Raw genomic sequence first — 6984 nt, 5'->3', positions numbered from 1 at the left:
GCTCTGTATGCCAGCGATGTGAGGTGCATCATGGCCAAGTCAAAGTCCACCACTAGATTTCTCTCTGCAAGCTGTCTGTCTAATAAGGCCCTGCATAATTCAGGACAGGACAGGCCTTTGGTTACGTTTCTAGATGACAATTGTGATCCCAGTTCTGCTTCGTCATCTTTAATGTCTATATTGTGTGCACAATAGATGGTTGTGCATGCGCTGATTAAAAGCAATTGCCTCTGCTGAATCTAGTAAATCAGACCATATGTATTCAGTTTAATGCATTTATGATAATTAAACTTGCAATGTGTTTATGCTGCACCAAGGTGTTGAAACAGTGTAAATAAGCGCTTGTGGACTCATTATTCACAATTCCTGAAGATGTTATCTTTCAGTGTGCATTCACATTATGCAATTTATGGTTACCCTCTTGTTCCTCCTGACTGTCATGCCTGTCTATCTGTCTATGGTCCCTCTGTGGTCATCTCTGAGCTCTGGGGCTATCCATCATAGACTACTAATTTGAAGACTGCCAGCTGACCATGGCCTGAGTTCCTCTGGGTCTGCCCAGCCATATGTGCCTGCTGGAGACATTCTCTTGGGTGCGTACCGCCTGGGCTTTGCTTCCACTAGAGTCTTTCAGGGTAGTTCTGCCCAAATGTGTTGGTGTTCTATAGTGGAGACTGATGTTACTCTCAGTGACAGACTGGATGATGATATTGCCAAAAGGAAGTGCGGTTGACCATCATTAGAGTTTTCCTCTAACCTAGTCTTGCCATCTTTGATCAGCTTTGTATCCATATTTTAAAGGTGTGTGGATTTTATTTAATATGATATGGTAGCATCAAAATTCTATATATTTATCCATATAGCACATATGGGTGGATGAGAGTTTTCACTTTATTAAATTGTTAACCAATATTATTATTTATTACTATATTTATTACTATTTGCTCATATCTTCTGAATTTAGCACCTGTCTAAAGGTTTTGCAGTGCTATGATTCAGTGTCTGGCTCCACGTGTCTGAAAGCAAACACCTGCTTGACTTACCTCTCCCAGACTGGCAAACAGACAAAATCAATCAGTAAAGATGTATTGTTTGATTGCCCTTATGTATAGTTTGATGCCAGACTGGATTTGTTATAATGTGTTATTCTGTATCGTAACACATCTAAGTACTTTATTGAGCTGACACTTAAATCACAAGCACACAGCATATTACATGGCAACTCTCAGCTTACTCCTCACTGGCTGACTAATAAACCACTTTGATTGCATGGTATTGGTAACCAATAAATATTCTGTTGCACAGCCAAATATAATTTGTTAAAATACACACAAAACAGAAGCCACTTTTTTTTCTTCCCCCCCCCCCCCCATGATTGTCACTGCTCTGTTAAAACTGGATTCCACGTTCAGAATATTTTATGATCCTACATTGGCTGTACAGTGGAGATCCTGCATGGGGCTGGGGAACTTTAAGGCATGCTGTAAAGTACGCTGGCAGGAACAGATGTTGAACACAGTAAGGCAGAGCTGTGGTCTGGGAGTGCTGAATAATGGAAACTGAGATAGCTGAGTGGGGCATGGAGTCTCTGGTCTCCAGCAGCCTGCTTCATCCCTCTTTAAGAGAGGGAAACATGTTCTTCACTTGGCTCAGATTAAAAGTTGTTGATTTTTGATGTCTGATATATCCTGATATTCTGCACTTTGAAGCAGCACCATCTATTGAGAGATATATGAGGTTATAAGCCCACGTGCACTTTCAGAAATGCTTACAAATGACTTATCTTTGGTGTTATATACATTAATAAGTCACTGATTATGTAAAAATGACAGATTCCTTCGTGCCATTGGGTTGTTTTTTTGTGTTATTTGTTTACAGATTTTTGTGTTGCCCATGTCTATTTTCTCACCTCTTTCATTACTGTTTCTGACCACTAGATTGTTCTTGGCTGTTCAGTTTAAAAAACACAGCAACATTGCCAGTCTTGGTGCACTCAAACCACCACCATCTACAGTGTTCAGAGGGAATCTTTTTTGGTTGTAAACAACCATATCAATGGTCTCAAACCTTAAAAGTTCTCCTTCTATTACCTGTCTCTTATCTTTCCTCTGCACTGATGGTGGTGGGTTTAACTGCTGACATCAATTAGGTGAGACATATCATAGCTTTCAACTGGATTCATGTAGTCAGTCTATTTCAAGGTAGGGACATCTCTAATGACATCATGCTTGGTAACTAGGATGCATGTTTGGCAACTAGGATCCATATATAGATGCATGTAGGCATATACTAGGATCCATGATGAGAGGTGGTTATTTTGGAAGTGGGTGTTGCGTCTTGCAGTCTGAAGGCAGCAGTCACAGATCAGCTCTGTGGGGAAGAGGTGAGCAAGGCCCGCAAGCTGTGTGGATGCAGGATGTGCCTGGAGGACTTGGCAGAGTACCTGCACCTTCCTGTGACAGATACACTACAGGATGTCTTTGCCCTCTTTGAGGAGGTAGAGTAGAGGCTTTCTACTTTACAGATGTTCTTGGAAAAGTTAATAATAGACTTCTGTATTCAAATGAGTGCCAATCCCCACACTCTGGTCCAACATTTTGATCTGGGTTTTCCAGCATGGACAGATGGATGTGAGGGAGTATATCTTAGCCCTGTCTGTGGTCTGCAGTCCCTTTTAACATCTGGAGACTCTTCAGCTTGCCTTCACGGTGGGGATGCATTCAGCTTGTGTACGCATGCACACACACACACACACACACACACACACACACACACACACACACACACACACACACACACACACACACACACACACACACACAATACTGTGCTTTACCAATGTATGCAGTCATTGAATTTACATTTATGGCACTTAGCTGATGCTTTTATTTAAAGCAACTTACAATTATGACTGAGTACAACTTGAACAATTAAGGGTTAAGGGCCCTATTTACAGGACAACAGCGGCAGCTTGGCAGTGGTGGGGCTTGATCCACCAACCTTGGTTTATGTTTAACTGTACTGCTTCAGGAAGGTTTAGCCATTAAACTAATGATTTAGTTTATGTCAAACTATCTTTCCTAAAGATGTCAAGTGAAGTTGACTGTACATGTGCTATGCTTTGTAACTTTTATGAAAACAGTTGCTTGTGTGCCAGATGCTTTTTGCCAGTTTTAGAAAGCTGCCTGAACTTTGTGGCGTTGTGTGACTGTATGAATGAGTCATGCCTACACACCCCCTCTGGAAGCCTAGCACCAACACATCCAACAAGGAACACAGCAAGAAATACAACTAGGACCAACTGTGCGGATGTGTGTACAAGCTGGAATTGTGTGTGAACGATTACTTGCCTGTGATTGAGGTGGAGGGTGATTATAAATGGGAAACAGTGAGAATGTGTGCAGTTTTCTTATTCAGAACTTTCTTTTAGCTAATCACTCTACAGATCTTCGTAATGTTGACTGAATCTTAGGCATATTTTAACTCTTGTATATTTTGACATGCTCCCTTGCTACTGTATAACATTTTTGATTTTAATTTTGGATACATTTTAATACAATAACATTAAAAACTCTAAGCATGTTAAATGGTTTTTGAATAATAGTAATTACATTTGTTTTGTATTAAACAAATTTTATGACTAAAGCAAAAATTCAACAACTACCTTCTTGTACCTTACAAGCTACACTTAGTTTTTATAACTAAATAACTACGAAACCCTTTTTATATTAAATACCAGCTTTATTGGACACTGTGCAGCTTTAAGCTGCTGGGATGTTTAATCATTAATTCCCAAATCTACCTTTTGTAGTATATTATTGATTATAACCAGCCTTGCTTTATATATGGTATGAATCCTGGGATATTTTCTTCACAAATTGGAAAAGATTCTTGCAATATTGAGTATCCACTGAAAAATACAGGAGAGTTACTAAGAGGAAAAGAACAGCAGTCCAGTGTGGGTAGCAGTACAAGTACAGGTCTCTGTTTTCATTCACAAAAACAATGAACACAAATATCTTAACCTCCCAAAACTTTAGAAAATTAGTACCCTTCTCTTCCAGGAGAGGGCATGCTGCACTAAGATGTAAGGAGCACCTCATGCTTTTTGAGGAGTATGTGTTAAACAGTTTTCGTTTTATTACAGTTAGTAGTTTTTTTTTTTGTTGATTGTCTCATCATGCAGATACTAATTTGATAATTAGTAAGTTAACCTATTGATGTAATTTGTTCTGGTGTTTGCATATTTAGACCACAGGGATGTGTGTGTGTGTGTGTGTGTGTGTGTGTGTGTGTGTGTGTGTGTGTATGCAGTGTGTAGCCATTCTTAGCTGGTGAGACTTGTTTGCAGCTTTTTGTAGTTCTGCTGCAGGTTTATGTATATTTGAAGATCTTTTTCACTGCAGGTTGTTGTGGGGTGTCTTGTTGGTGGGTTGTTGTCCCACTGGCAAGTGTTCTTGAATGTCATTGCCTTTAAGAGAAAATTCTTGTAATACACAGCACTTGGCTTACTTGCCATTAGAGGTGAGTTCAAAGCAACCATTAAAACAGTCAGTCCCCTTTGACTGCAGTTTGCGCTCTCTGACTGCATTTTTAGTTGGTGACATTATCTATGAGTATGCAGTGTGAGACTGAAAAACAACTCATTCAAGGATTCTCATTTGGTTTTCCCACCTGTTTTTAATTTTCTAGTGCTCTCTGTTTGTTTCTCACATTCAGTAATTTGCTGGCTTTTGATGTAAACAGATCAATACCTCTTTGTCATAATTTTTTAATATAAAGACATCCTAACACTTCCAAAGGGTGGCGCTAGGGTACTTGACAACCAGTCACAATCTACCCCCCCACCCCCATGTGACTGGTGAGAAAGGCATTACATCATTGCCTTGTGTAAAAATAGACTGCGGACTGGTTCTTGGCTTCTTGGAAGTGGAGCATTTTGCCACCTGTGTTAGGGCTGTTAATAGATAATGACATCATCTGAAACTGTTCACAGGAATCAGGATTTGGCACACATCTGTACCACATGGTTTAGCATGCTGAGTTACTTGCCCTGTGGAAGTAACTCGAGTGGTGATGTCCTTAGCTTTCTATGGCTTTGTAGTTTTGGGCTACATTCAAGGTTGGAGCTCAGCATGAATTATGACATTGAGTACATAAGTAAATAAGTACTTGATCACTGGGATAAGATTATTTCCTTATTGAGAAGGAACAAATCTTTGTTGTACTTTTGATTTATCTCAGTGGCTAAATACATACCAGAGCCTGATGTTTATATTGGTGAGAAAAGTGCACATATTCACCAATTCTAGAAACTAATCAGTCTCACTGACGTACTCACTGTGGACGTTTCAGACACCTCACTGTGTTTCTCAGCTGCTCTTTTGTCAAACTAAGGTCACGCTCCCTGGACACCTGGATGGAGTTCATCCTTTCTAAACCCCAGAGAAAAGTCTATACATCTGGCAAGCATTAACATGACAATGACGAGTATGGATTCATGATATTTGGGATATCCGGCTTCATCCCATTTCGCCATCCCTCTCCATATGTAATCCGCCACAGTCTGTCTGATGATCAGGGAGAATTTCATTAAACTGCAGCTACGGGCTTGTTTCAGCCTGAGGCTGTACCCAGGATCTGCGCACGTATATATATGTCTGCGCAGCTATTCATATATGCAAACATTTCTGTCAAATCTCCCTGCACCTGACAGCAACGTGAACCCAGTAAACCAATATGGAGATAAGAGCTGGTGTCAGTAGGCAGAACTAATATTATTTGTGCAGTGGAAAGCGTTTATCTGTCACAGAGAGAGAATTGATGGTTTTGTGTCACTTTTGTTTAATAATGATGTAGCAATCACAATATGCCCACTGGCTCTGCCTCTATTAAAGTTCAAAAGATTATCCAAATTAAAATCTCATTTGGAATATTGCTTTTTGCCAATAGTGGGAGGTTCCACTGGATATGATATTTCTCACTTTGCTATCCAATTAACATTTCCATGTTCAACAAACTGCAGTGATGGCAAATATGAGCAGGGCCATGTTTGACTGTGAAATGTTATGATAGTGCTGTCTAAGGAACAAAACTTGGCTTAATAAAACTTTTGACAACTGACATTATGTGAACACGTAGAGCCGTCTGACCACTTGTATGCCTGCATTTGCATAAAAAGCTAGTTTTACAACTCTAACATGAGAGTAGGTGTTTAAACATCCATCTTAATGCCGGCAGTTTATCACATTTACTGATTATATCATCATGTTGAATGAAAATGATAGGTTATAACAACGTAGATTTGCTTACATGAGTCTGTATAATATGGCATCAGTTTTGTAACTTTTCACACAGTGGGCTACAGCTGATGATAGAGTTTGATCCCCTAGTCCTCCTGGTAATGTTGAGTGACGTGCTGTGATCACAGAAGCTATCATCTGTCAGGAGTTCAACCCCAGGCCTTTGGTAATCTCACTGCATATTCTACAGTTCACCTTTCATATTCTAATGCATTCATGTATTCATGGAAGGATTTAAATCAGTTCTCTTGTCTGGACCAGCAAATACCTTTAAGCGATAGGGAGGTCTGAGATATATCACCTGAGAGCCAAGTTTTCAGACCTGTCTACTCAATGGCCTATTCTAAAAATCCATTGCCTTATGCATTAAATTGTTTATGGACTACTCTGAAAAATAATTGTTTCAGTTATTAAAATGTCCACTATTAACAGTCATGAGTTTGGAAAAAAAAAAGTCCTGTGCTTGTCCTTCCTTCTTCTTCCAGCAGAAGACGTCACTACTAGCAAATTTCAGAATTAATAGATAATTCAATTAATAATTTTATTTCCACTGAATCAATCACTTAAATGTGATTGTGAGGTTAAGCTGAAGCTGTAAGCAGCGTGGTAGAGGCAGAGTGCGTACGCTGAGAGCGCCCATCCTCTCCTGCAGGGTGAGTCAGAATGAGCAGTGCAGTCAATG

The 6984-nt window shown here is 39.7% G+C and overlaps 1 long non-coding RNA gene across 2 annotated transcripts in view; it reads left to right on the top strand.

Annotated features, from left to right (window-relative positions):
* The first annotated feature begins 2357 nt into the window (after positions 1-2357).
* Positions 2358-6984, top strand: part of LOC118241890 — a 36420-nt gene continuing 31793 nt past the window's right edge. For both annotated transcript variants that reach the window (XR_004776402.1, XR_004776401.1), the window contains exons 1-2: positions 2358-2497; positions 2616-2708. This is a non-coding gene — a long non-coding RNA (uncharacterized LOC118241890). The remainder of the gene's footprint in view (positions 2498-2615; positions 2709-6984) is intronic.

This window comes from Electrophorus electricus, chromosome 8 (genome assembly GCF_013358815.1).
Source record: "Electrophorus electricus isolate fEleEle1 chromosome 8, fEleEle1.pri, whole genome shotgun sequence".
Taxonomy (NCBI): domain Eukaryota; kingdom Metazoa; phylum Chordata; class Actinopteri; order Gymnotiformes; family Gymnotidae; genus Electrophorus; species Electrophorus electricus.
Note: the sequence above shows the minus strand (reverse complement) of the source record. Positions and strands in the feature narration are given on the sequence as shown.